At 42.7% G+C, this 17,922-nt stretch overlaps 1 protein-coding gene across 2 annotated transcripts in view; it reads left to right on the top strand.

Moving 5' to 3' along the window:
* The first annotated feature begins 7,699 nt into the window (after positions 1-7,699).
* CTTNBP2NL (CTTNBP2 N-terminal like) overlaps positions 7,700-17,922 on the top strand; it is a 61,260-nt gene continuing 51,037 nt past the window's right edge. For both annotated transcript variants that reach the window (XM_017524317.2, XM_017524316.2), the window contains exon 1: positions 7,700-7,806. The gene's annotated coding sequence lies outside the window, so the exon portion shown is untranslated. The remainder of the gene's footprint in view (positions 7,807-17,922) is intronic.

Raw genomic sequence — 17,922 nt, 5'->3', positions numbered from 1 at the left:
GATCTCAGCTCACCGCAGCCTCCGCCTCCTGGGTTCAGGCAATTCTCCTGCCTCAGCCTCCTGAGTAGCTGGGATTACAGACACGTGCCACCATGCCCAGCTGATTTTTTGTATTTTTAATAGAGACGGGGTTTCACCATGTTGACCAGGATGGTCTCAATCTCTTGACCTTGTGATCCACCCGCCTCGGCCTCCCAAAGTGCTGGGATTACAGGCGTGAGCCACCGCGCCTGGCCCTGTATTTAATAATTTCAAAGAGAAAAGTGAAAAAGAAAATTTGTGATTCACCCAAAGTGACATAAAGCATTGGCCCGGCGCGGTGGCTTACGCCTGTAATCCCAGCACTTTGGGAGGCCGAGGCAAGCGGATCACGAGGTCAAGAGATTGAGACCATCCTGGCCAACATGGTGAAACCCCATCTCTACTAAAAATACAAAAAATTAGCTGGGTGTGGTGGTGTGCACCTGTAGTCCCAGCTACTCAGGAGGCTGAGGCAGGAGAATTGCTTGAACCTGGGAGGCGGAGGTTGCAGTGAGCCGAGGTCACATCACTGCACTCCAGCCTGGTGCTTGGTGACGGAGTGAGACTCTGTCTCAAAAAAAAAAACAAAAAAAAAACATTATTCCGGGGACCTATGACTAATCTGTATTTTGGATATAAAGGGAACTTTGCCGGATGATTTGGGAGCTCCATGGTATATCTCATATATTTCCAGTAATTTTTCTTTCTTTTTTTTTTTTTTTTTTGAGAAGGCATCTCACTATTTTGCCCAGACTGGTCTTGGACTCCTGGACTCAAGCAATCCTTCCACCCCAGCCTCTCAGGCAGCTGGGACTACAAGTGCACACTACCGTGCCCTGCTTATTTCTGGTAATTTTTTTATGTGGAACTTTCTCTCTCATCTACTTCCAGGAATTTTTCATCTACCTTTCCTTTTAGGTCTGTTTGAGCTTTGCATTCCCCATCCTGGCCCACCAGCTTCAGGGGAACACGTGAGTTCCACACAGAATACTGGAGGGAGACAGAACTCAGTTCCTCTGAAGGTCCTCCCCGGGGTCCCTGACAGCAATATTGTTGTGCAGCTCTGGTCACATGCTTCCATGAGCAAACTGTCCCCAGGATCCTTTGGACTTCTGCCTTGGCGTTTTCATTGCCATCATCTCAGGTCGGGAACTCCAAAGGACCACATGACCCTGGTTTCCTGGTGCTCAGGAAGAACTGCGGAGCAGCACCAGTAATGGAAAGAACATTAAGTCAGGCCTGGGCTCAAGTCCCACCTCTACCACCCACCAGCTCCATGAGGCCATGGTGGAATGGAAACTGGGACTGGAAACAGGAGGACCTCGCTGCGTGACCTCAGGCAGCTTCTCAGTTATTCCTTTCTTAAACTGTCCAAATCTCAGCTACCTCTCAGTAAAATGAAGATTATAATCACCACTTTAAAGTGTTCCTGTGAGGATTAAAAGAAATCACATGCCTGGTATGGAGCAGGCACTAAATAATTGGCTAATGTTGCTATCACTGTTAGCAACATTGTGACCTTGGGGAAGACACTTAACCTCTCCCAACTTGCTTTCTCTTCTGAAAAACTAGAAGTAGTAAACATTACCTCTCAGGATTGTTACAGTAATTATATATGTAAGGTTACAAGAATTATTTATGTCACTTATGTACCTGGTAGGCACCAAACGGTAGATTTCTCTCCCTCTCACTTCTGGACTTCCCCAAATGCAATCTAGAATAAGAGTTTAAAGCTTCCAGCCAGGAACAGTGGCTCATGCCTCTAATCCCAGCGCTTTGGGAGGCCAAGATGGGCAGATCACAAGGTCAGGGGTTCGAGGCTAGACTGGCCAACATGGTGAAACCCCCATCTCTACTAAAAATACAAACAAACAAAAAAAAATTAGGAGAGCGTGGTGGCAGGTGCCTGTAATCCCAGCTACTCGGGAGGCTGAGGCAGGAGAATCTCTTGAACCTGGGAGGCGGAGGTTGCAGTGAGCCAAGACTGAGCCACTGCACTCCAAGCCTGTGCAAGAGCGCGAGTCTGTCTCACAAAAAAAAAAAAAAAAAAAAAAAAAAAAAAAAAAAAAAAAAAAAAAAAAAAAAAGAGTTTAAAGCTTCCATCATGGACAAGTTGGCTCCCATATTTTGCCAAAACACAAAGAATATGTCTTTCCCCCGAGGTGGATTTTTGAGCCCCCAGTCCTTTGAGTCCCCACCTGCTGTACTGTCAGCCCACACCCATAAAAGGAAACGCTATGTTGGGCGCGGGAGGCCTCAGAAGGGTGGTCAGAAAAGACGACGACGGCTGCAGAATTCACTGCTCGACACTAGGGGGAGCAATAAGCTCGAGAACATGTTAAAGCCACACCCAGAAATCTTGTTTCCCGGCTCCTGAGTCTCCCCAGATAGGGCAGAGAGAGAAGCAGCAAGAAGAGAACGTTTAAGGACTGCCCAGAAAAGCCTTTGTGGGAACACATGATGGGAGAAAATGCAGAGGATCAAAGGGGCAGTGGAGGGCGTACCTGCCCTCGGGCTTCAGCCTGGTCCCGGGCTGGAGAGTCCTCTTTGACTTTGACCTCCTCAGCCCTGGGCAGAAGGGGCGGGGCGGGGGGAGCCGCAGAGTGAGGAAAAGGAGATAGTGAAGACAAGCCAGAAGAAATAAAGCATTAGTTTTCATCACTCTTCCCATTCACTTCGGCTTGTACATCTAGCTCACTCCGCACTCAGCATCTTGATAAGTCCCAGTTCAGTGGGTCACAGCTAGAAGGAGACTTTTGGAGCCCCAGATGTTTAGCTGGAGTCTGGGACTCAGAGAAGAGGAAGAGGTTGAGCAAGGTCTCCCAGGTATTTTATACTTTCATGTACATCAGATCGCTTGGATACTGACAACCACCTGGTCTCCTAGACAGACACTATTAACTCATTTAACAAACAAAGAAACAAGTTCAGGTAAGTGCCCATAGATCTCCTCCTATCTACTAAGCCTCATTACCAGCAACTATTCCCGCTTCTCTCGGTTTCCCTTGTTTTAAAGTCAATCCAGGCCGAGCGCGGTGGCTCACGCCTATAATCTCAACACTTTGGGAGGCCGAGGCAGGTGGGTCATTTGAGGTCAGGAGTTCGAGACCAGCCTGACCAACATGGTGAAATACAAAATACAAAAATTAGCCCGATGGTAATGGCGCGCATAATCCCAGCTACTTGTGAGGCTGAGGCCGGAGAATAGCTTGAGCCTGGAAGGCAGAGGTTGCCGTGAGCGGAGATTGGACCACTGCACTCCGGGAGATCCGGCCACTGCACTACAGTCTGGGCGAGAGTGAGACCCTGTCTCAATACATATTTTAATTAAATAAAATAAAATTGCCCAAACTATACACGTAACTTCAGAAAAGTGATACTCAGCTCCAAATATTCCATAAATCAAATTTGAAAATACGTGTTGCATTCCCCATCTTCCTATCCCACTTAACATGATGGAGAGATGATAGAGCATAGTAATTCTGAGGGTACGTATTGGAATCAGATCTAAGTAAATATTCTGTCTTCATCACTTATGAAGTCCATGACATTTGACCTTTTTGTGCCTTAATTTCCTCACCTGCAAAAGGGGACTATTAGCATCTATCTCATGCAGTTCTTTTAAAGGTTAAATGAGATGTCATATAAAAAATTACATAATGCTTAGCACATAATTTAATAGCTTGATTAATACATCTAGCATATATCATTATATTAAATCATAGGCTGAGTTGATCTTAGGAATTAGTCCAAGACTTTCATGCCTTTTATCAATGAACTTAAATGGAGTTAAGTAAGAAGGTTACTTTGCCAAGTAAGTTTATGCATTGGGTTGAATGGTTTCGCCCCAAAATTCATGTGCACCTATCTCAGACTGTGAATTTATTTGGAAATAAGGTCTTTGCAGATGTAATGAGTTCAGATGAGATCGTGGTGAATTAGAGTGGGCTCTAAGTCCAATATGAGTGGAGCCTTTAGAAGAAGAGAAAAGGTTGGAAGGCCAAGGTGGGCAAATCACAAAGTCAAGAGATCAAGACCATCCTAGCCAACATGGTGAAACCCCATCTCTACTAAAAACACAAAAAATTAGCTAGGCGTGGTAGTGCATGCCTGCAGTCCCAGCTACTCAGGAGGCTGAGGCAGGAGACTCACCAGAACCCGGGAAGCGGTGGTTGCAGTGAGCTGAAATTGCACCACTCCACTCCAGCCTGGCAACAGAGCAAGACTGCGTCTCAAAAAAAGAAAAACAGACATACAGAAAGGGCTGAGGCACAGAGGGAAGAAGGCTGTGAAGACAGAGGCAGGGGTTGGGATGATGTAGTTGCAAGCCAATGATCACTGGGAACCACCAGAAGCTAGGGGAGAGGCCTGGGATGGAGCATCTCTCAGAGTCCCCAGAAGGGACCAATCCTGTCAATGCCCTGATTTTATACCTCTAGCCTCAAGAGCTGAGAGAGAACATATTTCTGTTGTTTTAAGCCACCAGCTGGAAACTACTGTATTTGATGACAGAATGAGAACTAGACTCCAGATTTTTTAACCTCTAGTCTAGGTCTCTTTTACTCCACCTCTGCCTCCCCAAACCAGCAATAAACATTTATGGAACACCTACTTAGAAAGTTTACCTATTTGGAAAAAAAATGACACAATCTATAATTTCTAAGCACTTTAAGTTGTTGCCTGACACACAATAAGCATTTAATAAATATTTTACTGTTCATTTGATAAAATAATAGACATTAAAATGTTATATTTTGTTATACAAATCTAAGATATTGTTATGAACCATTTTTTAACCTCTGTGTACACTCTGCACCAGACTCTAAATTTATTTACAAGGTTTATACATTGAAGAATCACAAAGCTCCATAACTCTCTCACTTCTGCAGTCTGAAAGATACACGAGGTTCACAAGCCCTGCCTGTTCACCACTTCCAGGGGTGAAAAATTAAAAGGAAAGCAATCTGAACACCCTCAGGGACTCTGAATCCTACAACGCAGGGATGTTCTCACTTTTGCTGAGTCCTTCTACACTCACTTAGGAATAGGCAGAAGGGAAGCCAGGAAATCAGGGGAGCTGCCCATTGCTCTAAAGGAAGTAGGTCACAGAGCACTGCTCCCGCCCAGTCAGCTGGAGAAAAGAATGGGCAGTGGTTAACAGCTACAAAGGGAAGGAGATAAAGAAGGGAAGAGCTGCCGGGCATGGTGGCTCGTGGCTGTAATTTCAGCACTTTGGGAGCCCGAGGCGGGTGGATCACCTGAGGTCAGGAGTTCGAGACCAGCCTGGCCAACATGGAGAAACCCAGTCTCTACTAAAAATACAAAAATTAGCCAGGCGTGGTGGCAGGTGCCTGTAATCCCAGCCACTAGGGGGGCTGAGGCAGGAGGACCTCTTGAACCCGAGAGGTGGAGGTTGTAGTGAGCCCATTGTGTCACTGCACTCCAGTCTCCCAGGCTGGAGTGCAATGACACAATCTCAAAAAAAAAAAAAAAAAAAAGGAGGAGCTGATTCACTAGAACAACTCTTACAGTGACTCAGAGCCAGCAGAAAATAGCCTGTTCTCCCACATCTTCCTCATTGTCAGGCAATGAGGCACTTCCTCATTGCATACCCATACGCAGAGCAAAGGGAAGGAGGAGGAAATGGGATTTTTCAAGTTCTTTTGCCTGTTCCAGCACCTAACACACTGTATTTGTAACCATTTCAGATATTTTGTTTCAAGTCAATATTTATTGAGTACCTACTATGTGCCTGGTCCTTCATTTACCTTTCAGATTGTCAGTCTTCAGAACACAAGGCATGATGCCTTTCTGAAGTTTGGTATATCCTACTTCATTACTCCAGATTCACTTATGCTGCCATTGAGCACCTCCACACATGGTCTTGCTGTCCTTCATATATAGAGATGACCCTCCCAAGCCTAAAATCAACAGGAGGAGGCATAGAGCTGTCCTTCTGGCTCTAATGTTTGCTTTACGATCATCCACACCCATTCTCAGTCCACTCTGTGACAGCCAACATGAAGTGTGCAGAATGTGGCATAAGTTTGGAGTCACACATCCTTACTGGAAGTTCTTTACCATTTACCATTTACTAGCTTTTATTTGATTTCTCTGAATCAAATTGGACACGATATCTATAGGATAGATTTCTCACACAGTACTGAAGATGACATAAAATTCCATTAAATGAAAGTACGTGGCACAATGATAACATAAATACTTGTTTTTTGTTTTTTGTTTTGAGACAGAGTTTCGCTCTTGTTACCCAGGCTGGAGTGCAATGGCACGATCTCGGCTCACCGCAACCTCCGCCTCCCGGGTTCAGGCAATTCTCCTGCCTCAGCCTCCTGAGTAGCTGGGATTACAGGCACGCGCCACCATGCCCAGCTAATTTCTTGTATTTTTAGTAGAGACGGGGTTTCACCATGTTGACCAGGATGGTCTCGATCTCTTGATCTCGTGATCCACCCGCCTCGGCCTCCCACAGTGCTGGGATTACAGTCTTGAGCCACCGCGCCCGGCCATAAATACTTGTTTACTTCATTCGAACTTAATCTCACAGACTGATTGCATCCCCCGGTCAGACTGTAAACCGCATGAGGCAGGCTGCATCTGCCTTGAGGACTGTCTGACTAGGCAAGTACTAGGTCCCTAATGCTGTCTTGCGAACTATAATTGCTAAGCTTAGGGATAATGTATTAATTATTAATTAAAAATTATTTATGCATTATATTTGTCTCATAAATACTTATATTTAAAATAATGTGGTTATTGTAAATGTAACCAGTTGAATCAATCTGTGAGCTGACAGCCATTGATGGAAACGGAATTCAAAAACTTTGACCTCAGGTAGGGATACAGCTAGTTAAACATCCACTCCTCTCTCTGTTATTTGGTCCCGCCTAGGACTTGCTGCCTCTAAGATCTGCATTCCTGTGTTCACAAGGCAGACATTCCTTGCATCCTTTGTACTCTCCACTGTTTCAGCTTCACTGCAAAGCATTCCCCACAATATAATGAGGCCAAGGACAGAAAAAAGTCGCCTCAATTGGCAAGCATAGAGAGAAAAAACCTGCCACACAAATTTGCAATTATTCGACTTCCGCCTGGAAGAAAGGTCGCTGGGTTTACGTCCCCCAAAATTAGTATCCTCTTCTGTACAAAATGTGGTTGAGAGAAGGGTGATCTCCAGGTGTTTCATCTTTGCACCCTTGCTTCCAGCACCACGCCCACAGAAAAAAAGAGTGGCGGGAGCAAGGAAGCCAGGTTTTCAACAACTAATTCATTCTAATGCAGATAACAAAGCCCACTTCATTTATTAACATTCTGGATAAAATCCCAATCGCTCAGGCTACCAGAGCCCCCCATTCCTAAACTCCCCATACAATCAGGGAAAAGCACGAAGCACTAGCCACGGTCCTGCCCAGAAAGCACGCAGAAGGTGGAAAGTTGCAGACCCCGGGCCGGGAGGGGCGCGCACACGAGCCCACCCTGAAGCCCGGGACCGAGGAGGGCACTTCCTCCCGGAAGTGACGCAACTCAATCCCAGCCTTGCTCTTCCCAAACAAAAGGGATCTTGGGGCCCCGGGAGGAGCTTGAATGACATTGGAGAAGCCCCGCCTCCAGCCGGAGCGGATTGGGGCCGGGGCTGGAGAAGCAAAGAGACGATTGGTGATGGTGAATGCCAATGCCCCCGCCGGGCGGCTTGAGGGGGTGGAGCCTCAGCCGCTGTGGATGGGGAGTGGAGGCGGAGGAGAGTGGTTCCCGGAGCGTCGCGGAAAGGTAGGAGCCACCAGCCCTGGGGCTTGGTGATGGCTGGGAGGCCGGGTTCTAGAGAGCAGAGCAAGAATAGGGGCACCGATAGCCTCCCACCGCCGTCCCAGCGGCTGCTGGGCCCATCCCCTGAGGGGGCGGGGCCGTCTCCTCCACCTCCCGGTATTCCCCGAGGAGGCGGCTCCTCATCCTTCCAGGGTCCTCACAGCTACTTTTTGTCCCTCGTCGATGCCCAGCTCCTCAGGAGGGGGTTCCCTCTGACACCCCTCATTCAAAGGCTCCTCCCACCCCGCACCTCAGCCTTGGCGGAGAGGACTCACAGGTACAGATTCTCTAGGCTGCCGCCCCCAACCCCATTTTGTACCCCCGGAAGGCCATACATCCCTTCCTACACCTGTCCCAGCTCGCCAAGCTGGGACTGGAGCTGCTTTCCTCCGTAAGATAAAATTAGTGTCCAAAAAGGAGGGATGGGGCGAAGCAAAAATCAAAGACGCGACCTAGACAGCCAGCTTTACCGAGGAAGCGTCTTCCCCGACTTAAGTTCTTCCCATCCCCCATTCTCTGATACTCAGTCTTCCTCCCGCCGCCCCTGGCATCCTCTGGCCTACTGTGTGGAGTCAAGGGCTCTCCTGCTTCGGGACTTCTTTGGACTCTGAAAGAGGGAGAAATAGGACCTCTTCTCCTTTACCCTTTGTACCTTCCCTCTACTTTCTGTGCCTTCTGGGATAGTCTAGCCTCTGAGGGTTTCTTAGGTTTGAATTGCGTTTCATTTTTCCTTTTCCACCCTATTTCTTCCCTGAGAACTTGATGAAAAGCCATCTTACATTTCACAGTGAGGTGGGTGTGTTGAATATCTGCGGAGTTGGCTTTGTGTGGGCAGGAATGCAGTGTATGTGGCTTGACAGTCAATTAATAACACCGTGTTTTCAAATGAAACAGTATACAAAAGTAAATAAATAGCAGTTGATTAGGAATGAGTATATCCCAGTCTAGGGTGGGCTGGTCCATTGCTCAGGGAGACTGCAGTTAACCTTGAAGGTATACTGCAGGTTGAAACAAAAGGCAGGAAGTATTTAAAGAAAATTCAGGTTCAGTTATCCAGGTTTATGATTAGTCTAGTCCTGTGGCCTGTGGTTACTCTTTAAGCCCTTTTTTATAGTGTCCCCCTCCCCCTGCCCCCGGGAAACACATTTGATTGGCTTTACAATCATCTACCAAAATTGAGAGGATGAAAAGAACAATTTTTAAATCTCAGAGATAAGAGTAAATAAAGGCAAGATAGAAATTCTAGCTGTTCACGTTTACCAAAAAGTGTCTCTCTAGTGTGTTTCTAAAGGTTTTGTCAAGTTGGCCTTCATTTCAGCAGGTGCAAAGCGTTGATTTTGATCGCATGTTAATGTCATTGACTCCAATAATCATCTATCGCTAGCACCTTTATATATTAAAATTTGCCATACAGTATTTGTAGTGCAGTTTCTTTTGCTTTCAACCTCAAGTCCACCTCTCCACTGTCAGCTATGGCAAAAGCTGATAGCAGTAAAATGCAAGGAGTTGGAATGACAGAGGGTGATTGTAATGACTGTTGTCTTTTACCTGCTTGATTAGACTTCCTGAAGGTAATTATTTTTGAATAGTTAGGTTTCAAAGTTTCAGAACCACTGGGTGCTCACAGATCTTTTCAGCAATTGTTTCCAAATCTCCAATAAGAAAGTACAAAGAAGAAACTGGAGGTGTCTGTAGCAAACACAATGTGTGCTACAATAGAGGGGTGAGACATTGGCCCCCAGCAATTACAGCAGAAAAAACTAAAAACAGAACAGAAAATCCGAAAAAGATAAGTCATATTATGTCAGCAGAGAAAAGAAAATAAACTAAGGTAAGAGTCTAAGGAAACAAAAGTTGTGGCGATTGCCGGGCTTTAATAGGAGGAAAAGCAAACAATGTTCTTTTATTGTTTAACACACTAAGCAAGATCTGTTTGTTACACTTTTGGGTCTTGAAAATCTTTCCTTTGCTTTTCAACATCTGTTTGGTCATGCTAGATGAAGAAAAGCATAGTATGTGAGGATATATGTCTGCCCTCTCTCCTCGAATTATAAATTCTTTGAAGGCAGATAGTGGTATTTTTTGTTTTTCATCTTTGTGTCTTTCACAGTTCCTACAGTGTCTTAATGAGTGTTTAATTTAGTTTGAAGCTGTCATCTTACGGTAGACTGACAGGTAATGCACTGATAAGATGTGACACAACTTGTTAGTATAAACAGCCTACTTGTTGTCTTCTTTTAACTTGATTTTTCCCATCTGCTGTCTTATGAAATTGCAGTGTCTTAAGTGACTAAAATATTGAATTTCCTATAAAGAAATATCTGCAAGGCAGAGTGTGGTGGCTCATTCTTGTAATCCTAGCTGTTTGGGAGGCTGAGGCAGGAGAATCGCTTGAACCCATGAGGTGGAGGTTGCAGTGAGCTGAGATTGTCCTATTGCACTCCAGCCTGGGTGACAAGAGAGAAGCTTCATCTCAAAAAAATAAAAAAATAAAAAAATTAAGATTTCTGAGATTTGCTGCTAATGACTAAAAATTAAATCTTCCAAACTTCAGTTTAAAGCATTTTAGTGAGAAAATGGCTTACTTATCATGAGCCTGTAGAATGTACTTACAGCACAGACTTTAAAGGCAAACCTAGGTTCAAATTCCAACTCTGTGTGGGATCACTATGTGATCCAGGGCGAGAAAATAAATTTTCTGTCTTCACCATAGCTCAGTCTCAGTTTCCTCAACTGTGACATGGAAATAACTTGGGGAGATTTCCTTAAGGATTACACGAATAGGCCAGGCGTGGATGCTCACATCTGTAATCACAGCACTTTTGGAGGCCAAAGCGGGTGGATCACTGGAAGCCAGAAGTTTGAGACCAGACTGGCCAACATGGAAAACCCTGTCTCTACTAAAACTACAAAAATTAGCCAGGTATGGTGGTGTGTGCCTGTAGTACCAGCTACTCAGGAGGCTAAGGCATGAGAATTGCTTGAACCCAAGAGGCAGAGGTTGCAGTGAACTGAGATTGTGTCACTGCACTTCAGCCTGGGTGACAGAGTGAGACTCTGTCTCGAAAAAAAAAAAAAAAACACTTTGGGAGGCTGAGGTGGGTGGATCACCTGAGGTCAGGAGTTCAAGACCAGCCTGGCCATCATGGTGAAACCCTATCTTTTAAAAATATTTTTAAAAATTTTTTAAAAAGGATAAGATTACACAAATATACACACACGTATATCACAAAGCAAGGTGCCCAGAATATAAGAAGCATTTAGTAATTGATAGGTATTATTATTAGCACTTGGCATGTGAGTTAAATAATTTAATATTAAACATTCTTTTACTCCTTCAGCATGTTAGCAAAGGTGAAGAATTAGTGTTGGATTTTAGTTATTGACTGGTTTTGTTTTAAATTGTTCAACTTATGTCTGAGTCCTAAGGAGAGGGAAACAAAGCTTGCTTGTATATGTTGTGATCTCAAACATCTGAGCCAAGGATTTCTAGGAGAGTGTGTATCTGTCTTGGAGTGTGTGTATTTAATAATTTTGCCATGCAAATTATCTTTCTTGAGTTTTTTTGACCCAAGGAAAAAGAAGGGCAAGGGATTCAGCCAGCTGATGTCTTCTTTCTGAATTGTCAGCTGCTCTACTCCAAGCTCTACTCATTTAGCAGCACCATCCTGAATGTCATATACAGCTAGTGCTCGACTTACGACCACGATTGGTTCCGACAGGCCGGTCGTAACACAATTTGGTCGTAAGTTGAGTAGGCTATATGTACAGTACTGTGAAATGATGTTATAAAAATCTTTGTCATATTTTATTGTAATTTTCTTTATTGTTATGTATCATAATTTTCTTTGTTCATTTTATGCCATTTGTATCATCTCTACACCATTTTGTTTCTTATTTTTACATTCGTCAGGTTTAAGTAAAACACTGCATTACCAGTACAACTGGCTTAATATTTGCAAAACATACAAAATTACAAAATACAGGTGCATACAAAAATACAAAATACAGGTGTAAAGAATACCATAGGAAACATTTTCCCAATTGCAAAACATATCAAAATATATAAACATGTACGAAACATTTTATTGGCCGCTGGTGCTTGGCCGCGGATCGTTGATGTTGTCATCTGAGGCAGCAGTTGGGGTTACTGGAGTTGGTTTTTTCATAAACATGGTGAGCTTTGTCTGAATTGTATGTTTCTTTTTTTCTTCATAAATTTCACGGTACGGACGAAACACATCATGCGCCATCCATTCAATCCTTACAAATCGTTCGATGTTTGGGTCCATTGCTTCGAAATGTATAAGAAGTTTATTGGGAGGGGTTTGATAAAAAATATCCAAGACACAAAACACAAACTGCTGTACCGAGTCTGGGATAACAGTTGAAATGGTGCACGCGGAGATGGTAGTGCTGCCGGAAGCTGGTCCGCACTGTCGTACGCCCAGCTGGGCAACGTTTGCGCCGCCAGACACAGAGCAGTCATGGCTAGCGCCGATTGTGGTCGTAAAGTCGAATGGTCGTAAGTTGCATAGGTCGTAAGTCGATCAATACCTGTAAATGGTTTTGTGGATACTGTGATTACTGTGCAGAATTGTACCTTCTGTGAAATTTAAGCGACTTTTAATGATAATTTTGATTAAAAGTGGTTTTTACCCTACTTTTAAAGACAGCCTCCCCCACTGTCCCCAAAGTAAGGAGCCATGATACGAACAACCAAAACTGGAGTGAGAAGAAAACATGGATAGGGGAGTTGAGTAGAGGTTGGGGAAGGTGAAGGGCGGGAGTTTGTGTGTTCGAGAAAACAAGACTACAAGGAGGCATTAAACTATATAATGCAATACACTGTAATATGGTTCCTCTTTGCCAGTTATTTCCAAACTCTACATTTCAGGTACAGAGCCAAAACTTCCAATCTAAATGTGTCATTTGCAGTGTAATTAATCCTTTCTGAATTCTGGAGCCACAAAGAATGTAGTTCTAAATTGTTACTGAATTTAAAGAATGCAACCCTTAATTGTTGCTGAGTTTAATAGAAACTAGAAAGGAAAATAGGAGAGCACAGGATTAAGGGGTCTATATAGACAAGACTCCTGACCCTGAGCTTCGGGAGCATCTGCGTAGATTCTTTGCGGAAAGCTGCTGGGAAAGGCCAGGCTGAAGCCGAAGTGTGCTCTGGGTCTACCGCCGTAAATAGGTGAGAGCCAGGGAAGAACAGAAGGGAGAAGCAGAGATGAATTGTTTTAACATGAGATAAGAACTGTAAGTTACAATGGAGAGAAGGATGAAGGATAACTAACAGGTAAGTTATAGGAAAAAGAAAGGAGCACAAACTGGTTTTTTTTGTTGTTGGAGAGTGGGGGCTGGGGTAGGCCCTCATTACTTGGTTTCTGCTAAATAGTCCTTTCTGTTACAGCAGGTGCTACAGAAGTAACAGCGGAACCAATCTAGTTCTTTTTTTTTTTTTTTTTTTGAGACGGAGTTTTGCTCTTGTTACCCAGGCTGGAGTGCAATGGCGCCATCTCGGCTCACTGCAACCTCCGCCTCCTGGGTTCAGGCAATTCTCCTGCCTCAGCCTCCTGAGTAGCTGGGATTACAGGCACGCGCCACCACGCCCAGCTAATTTTTTGTAGTTTTAGTAGAGACGGGGTTTCACCATGTTGACCAGGATGGTCTTGATCTCTTGACCTCATGATCCACCCGCCTCGGCCTCCCAAAGTGCTGGGATTACAGGCTTGAGCCACCGCGCCCGGCCGTCCAATCTAGTTCTTAACCGACTTAATATTTGAGGGTATAACAATGACCTGGTCTAGCCCTATATATCAGTTTCATCCTGTTGCCTCTTGTCCTTAAACTGAGGGCACAGAATAAATTTCCTTAAAAGGCTCTATCCTCAAAAGCTTGTTCACTTCTAAACCCTTCACCCTCACCACATTAACAGACTCTTAACACGTTCCTCTTGGGGGTCGAATTGCTTCTCATTTGGCACGTCTCATATCACAGTCATCATTTCCCGAGTAAACCCAGTTCCGTTTCTAACATCCCTGTTTTTGCTAACGGCATCATCGTTCTAGTTGCCCAGTCTCAAAACCTCAGCTGATCTGGGATTGTTTCCCCTCTTACCTCCCTAAATGAAAATCAGTCATTTACTGTAAGTAAATTCTTAAGTAACTAAGTAAATTCTTTTTAATGTCTCTTGTCAAGTCTCTTCCATTCTTACTGCTACCATCCTAGTTCATACATTTTTGCCTCATACCTATGCTGTTAAATTTTTCTCCCACCTACTGTTTCTGTTTCCATTTTCTCTTCATCAAGTCAGCTTCATACTGCAAGCATTAACCTTCCTAAAACTATGCTTTTGTTATGATTTTCACCAGGTTAAAAATGTTTAGTAGCTTCCTGTTTTCTAAAAGGTTAAGTCCAGTTGTGTTGGCTGCGATTGAAGGTGCTGTACATTTCTTTCCAGCCAGCATTTTCTTAGTATCTCTTTGAACCAGAGACTCCTAGTGCTAAGTTTGATTAAGTTGAATAGACAGAGTAGGTTGTTCAGATGAGTTCAGAGTCTTGTGAGACAGAAGACATATATGTAAACAGATGAATTAACATAATGAATGTGATAACTGCTGTTGAATTACAAATGTAGATACATTATGCATTTAATTTAATGTAAAAATAGCTGTAATAGTTTTAGAAAACCTGTTTCTCAGTCATCACAAGTTAAAGTTGTGACTTAATAAGAGCTGTTAAAATTCAGTGAAAGCAAAGGCATGTGTTTACCTGTATGTTAAAAGCACAAAAAATCTAGGCAGAAGAGTGGTCTTTTCCGAAATATTGTGCAGATACAGTTGCCCTGGACATTTGTTGAACATGTCCCTAAACTGACTTTCCCAGGAACTGGCCAGACCATCTCTTTCTGTTTGGAGCAAATCAATCTGCCAAAAGTCAGAAGTAAACTTGTTTTTGGCTAGTAAAGTAGACACATGAATGATAGACAGTGATGTTCCACTGGAAAAGGAAAACTTCGTTATCCTTGTAGATGGTATGCTCTTTAAGGATGAGAAATGAGGGAACTGACCAGTCACTGACTCATTTAAACAACACAGCTTCCTGTTACAGTATGTTTGTTATGTCCATTCAGATAAAGAACTGAACTTCAAAGGTTAAATGATTCAAAGAGCTTTTTTTAAGTCTGTTATCTGACTTACAAGGCAAAACAACATCACCAGTTATATTTCTGTTAGAGGATTATTTGAAATTTTTTTTGCACCTTAGAGAAAGTCAGGTTATGGGCATAGCTAAAACACAGATGGTTAATCCTTGACACCATACTCCAGAGTTTCTCCCCAGTGTGGCATCCTAGTGGAGTCAATGACTTCATCCTACATTAGCATTTGAAGGGTTTGCATTCCAGGCTGCCTCTAGAATTGTGGCTCATGAATCATTTTACTGAAAATAATCAATCTACATGGTATTGTTCCCTTGTGGTATTTTACAAGTTATGGTGGCATTATTTCAGAAAAGCAGAAATTTAGGAGACTGATGGACAGATAGACGCTAGAGATAGACAGATACATATTTGATTGAAATCATGTTATAATTTAATTTAAATGAAGTAAAGCCATCTAACAAATAATATTGAAATGATTCAGTCTTCTGGTAATATTCTGATGATAAAAGACAGATCTTTTATAAAATGTTCAATGATAAAAAATTTATTAATATAAAAGTCATTATTCATTTTCATTAACATCCATTTCAGTAGCTTAACTAATGTAGTTCTTCTAGTTTGGTTTTGTCTCAGATGAGAATACTTGAAATGGTATGAACAGATATCCAGGTAGACAGACTTTTTTTTTTTTTTTTTTGAGACAGAGTCTTGCTCTGTCGCCTAGGCTGGTTCCATCCTAGCTCACTGCAACCTCCACCTCCCGAGTTCAGGCGATTCTCCTGCCTCAGCTGCCTGAGTAGCAGGGATCACAGGTGCGCACCACCACGCCTGGCTAATTTTTGTATTTTTAGTAGAGATGGGGTTTCGCCATGTTGGCCAGGCTGGTCTTGAACTCCTGACCTCAGGTGACCTTTCTGCCTCGGTGTCCCAAAGTGCTGGAATTACAGGTGTGAGTCACCATGCCCGGCCCAGACCTGTTTTTAATAGCTTTGCACTAATGTCTCATTTGAGGGAAAAGATATTTGAATGTTTGTTTATGGTAAGGCTACTTCCTTCTTTTCTTCAATATACATATAAATCTTGCTGACACCATATAAGAGAGACAGTGAGAGAAAGACAGATGTGTACACACACACTCACACGTTCTTACTCTCATACTCACAGAGAGATACAGCAGAGTTGCATGAGTCTTAGAACTAAACAAAACAAAACTTGATACCTATTATGTTATCTCAGAAAGTGAATTAGATTGGATCTTAAAAAACGCATGTGTGCTAGTCCTAGTTCTGTTTAATTGTATTCACATAACAACTCTGGCCTCAGTACTCATCTGTAAAATTAGAGTGCTGAATTAGATTATTGCTGAGGCTCCTTCCAGCTTTGAGAATCCTTCTTTAGCTGAAGTTTTCCCACCATACAATTCCTAAGGCTGATAAAATGAGAAGATCAGATGTAAGCAGTGGTTCCCAAGGGAGTCTCTGGAGCCAATTTACCTGGGTTCACATCCCATTTATACCACATGCTAGCTGTGAGGCTTTGAGCAAGTTATTTAGCCTCCATGCCTCAGCTTTCTCATCTGTTAAATGAGGAGGCAGGTGATAATGATGATGAATTTGTTGGGGATGGTTATAGCATGTCACCAAAGGTTGTTGTGAAGACTGAATCCGTTAATACCTGTACATGTCAAGTATTTAGAACACTGTCTGGCATACATTAATGTTTAGCTCAATAAATGCTTATCTTTTTTCATTATTACTACTATTGTTTAAATTCTTCTTAGAAAACTATGCTGTAGAACTCTGAGGTGGTGATGATTATTGCTGATCATATATCATAATTAATTTCTCTACTAAGCATAGATCCAGATAATCTGGCAACCTGAAATCAGCTTTGAATGTGAATAGAGCACTGTGTATTTGAATAGAATACTACAGTATTATAAATGTTGACCCTAAAGAGTATTAGCTTAATTACAGAGCTGGTGTCTTGAGATCTACTTCAAAGTCTATGTTGGCAGTATTGAATAAACAAGCATCTTGATCCCTTGGCACCATTGTAATTTCTTTGTAAGTGCACTATTCATATTATATTTCAGGATAACTCAAAACATCCTCGTGGGATCCTGAAATTGAATTTTTCTAAAAATGTTACCAAACCATTCTCTTTTATATAATGCTGTCTATAGTGTGGCTGGAAAAAAAGACTGATAAGCAAGGCATTCTGAGAAATAGTATGTTATAGTGCTGCCATTCTAAGAGAAAGGCTTAGATCCCCTTACCTACAATTAGGTTAGATTTAGTTGTTCTGATAGCCTGTCAAAGTAGTAAGTGGTTAACATGTTGTGTGAGTTTGCTAGGGCTGCCATAACAAAATACCACAGATGGGGTGGTTTAAAAAATAAAAATTTATTTTTTCATGATTCTGGAGCCTAGAAGTCTGAGATCAGTGTGTGGGCAAGATGGCTTTCTTCTGAGGCATCTCTCCTTGGCTTATAAAGATGGCTGTTTTCACATTGTCTTAACTTTGACCCATCTATATCTCTATTTCCCCTTCTTATAAGATACCAGTCATATTGGATTAAAGCCCACCCTAATGACCTAATTTTAACTTAATTATCTCATTAGAGATCCTGTCTACAAATTCAGTCACATTTTGAGGTACTGGGGCTTAGGACTTTAACATAGAGATTTTGGGGAAGTACAACTCAGCCTGTGTTATATATATTTATGCATGTGTTATAGTTATCCAAATATTCCAGTAATATCTTTTACCTTTAACTGAGAGAAGCTTGATTTGAGATATAAATCTTATACTGTTTAATACTGGATTGGATAAAATGAGGTTAGTTATTGTACCTTGATTTTAGAACTTTTGTAAATAGTAACAAAAACAGCTTTTTTTTTTTTTTT

Source organism: Cebus imitator, unplaced genomic scaffold (assembly GCF_001604975.1).
Source record: "Cebus imitator isolate Cc_AM_T3 unplaced genomic scaffold, Cebus_imitator-1.0 Scaffold32, whole genome shotgun sequence".
NCBI classification, from domain to species: domain Eukaryota; kingdom Metazoa; phylum Chordata; class Mammalia; order Primates; family Cebidae; genus Cebus; species Cebus imitator.
This window is presented reverse-complemented; position numbering and strand designations above follow the sequence as displayed.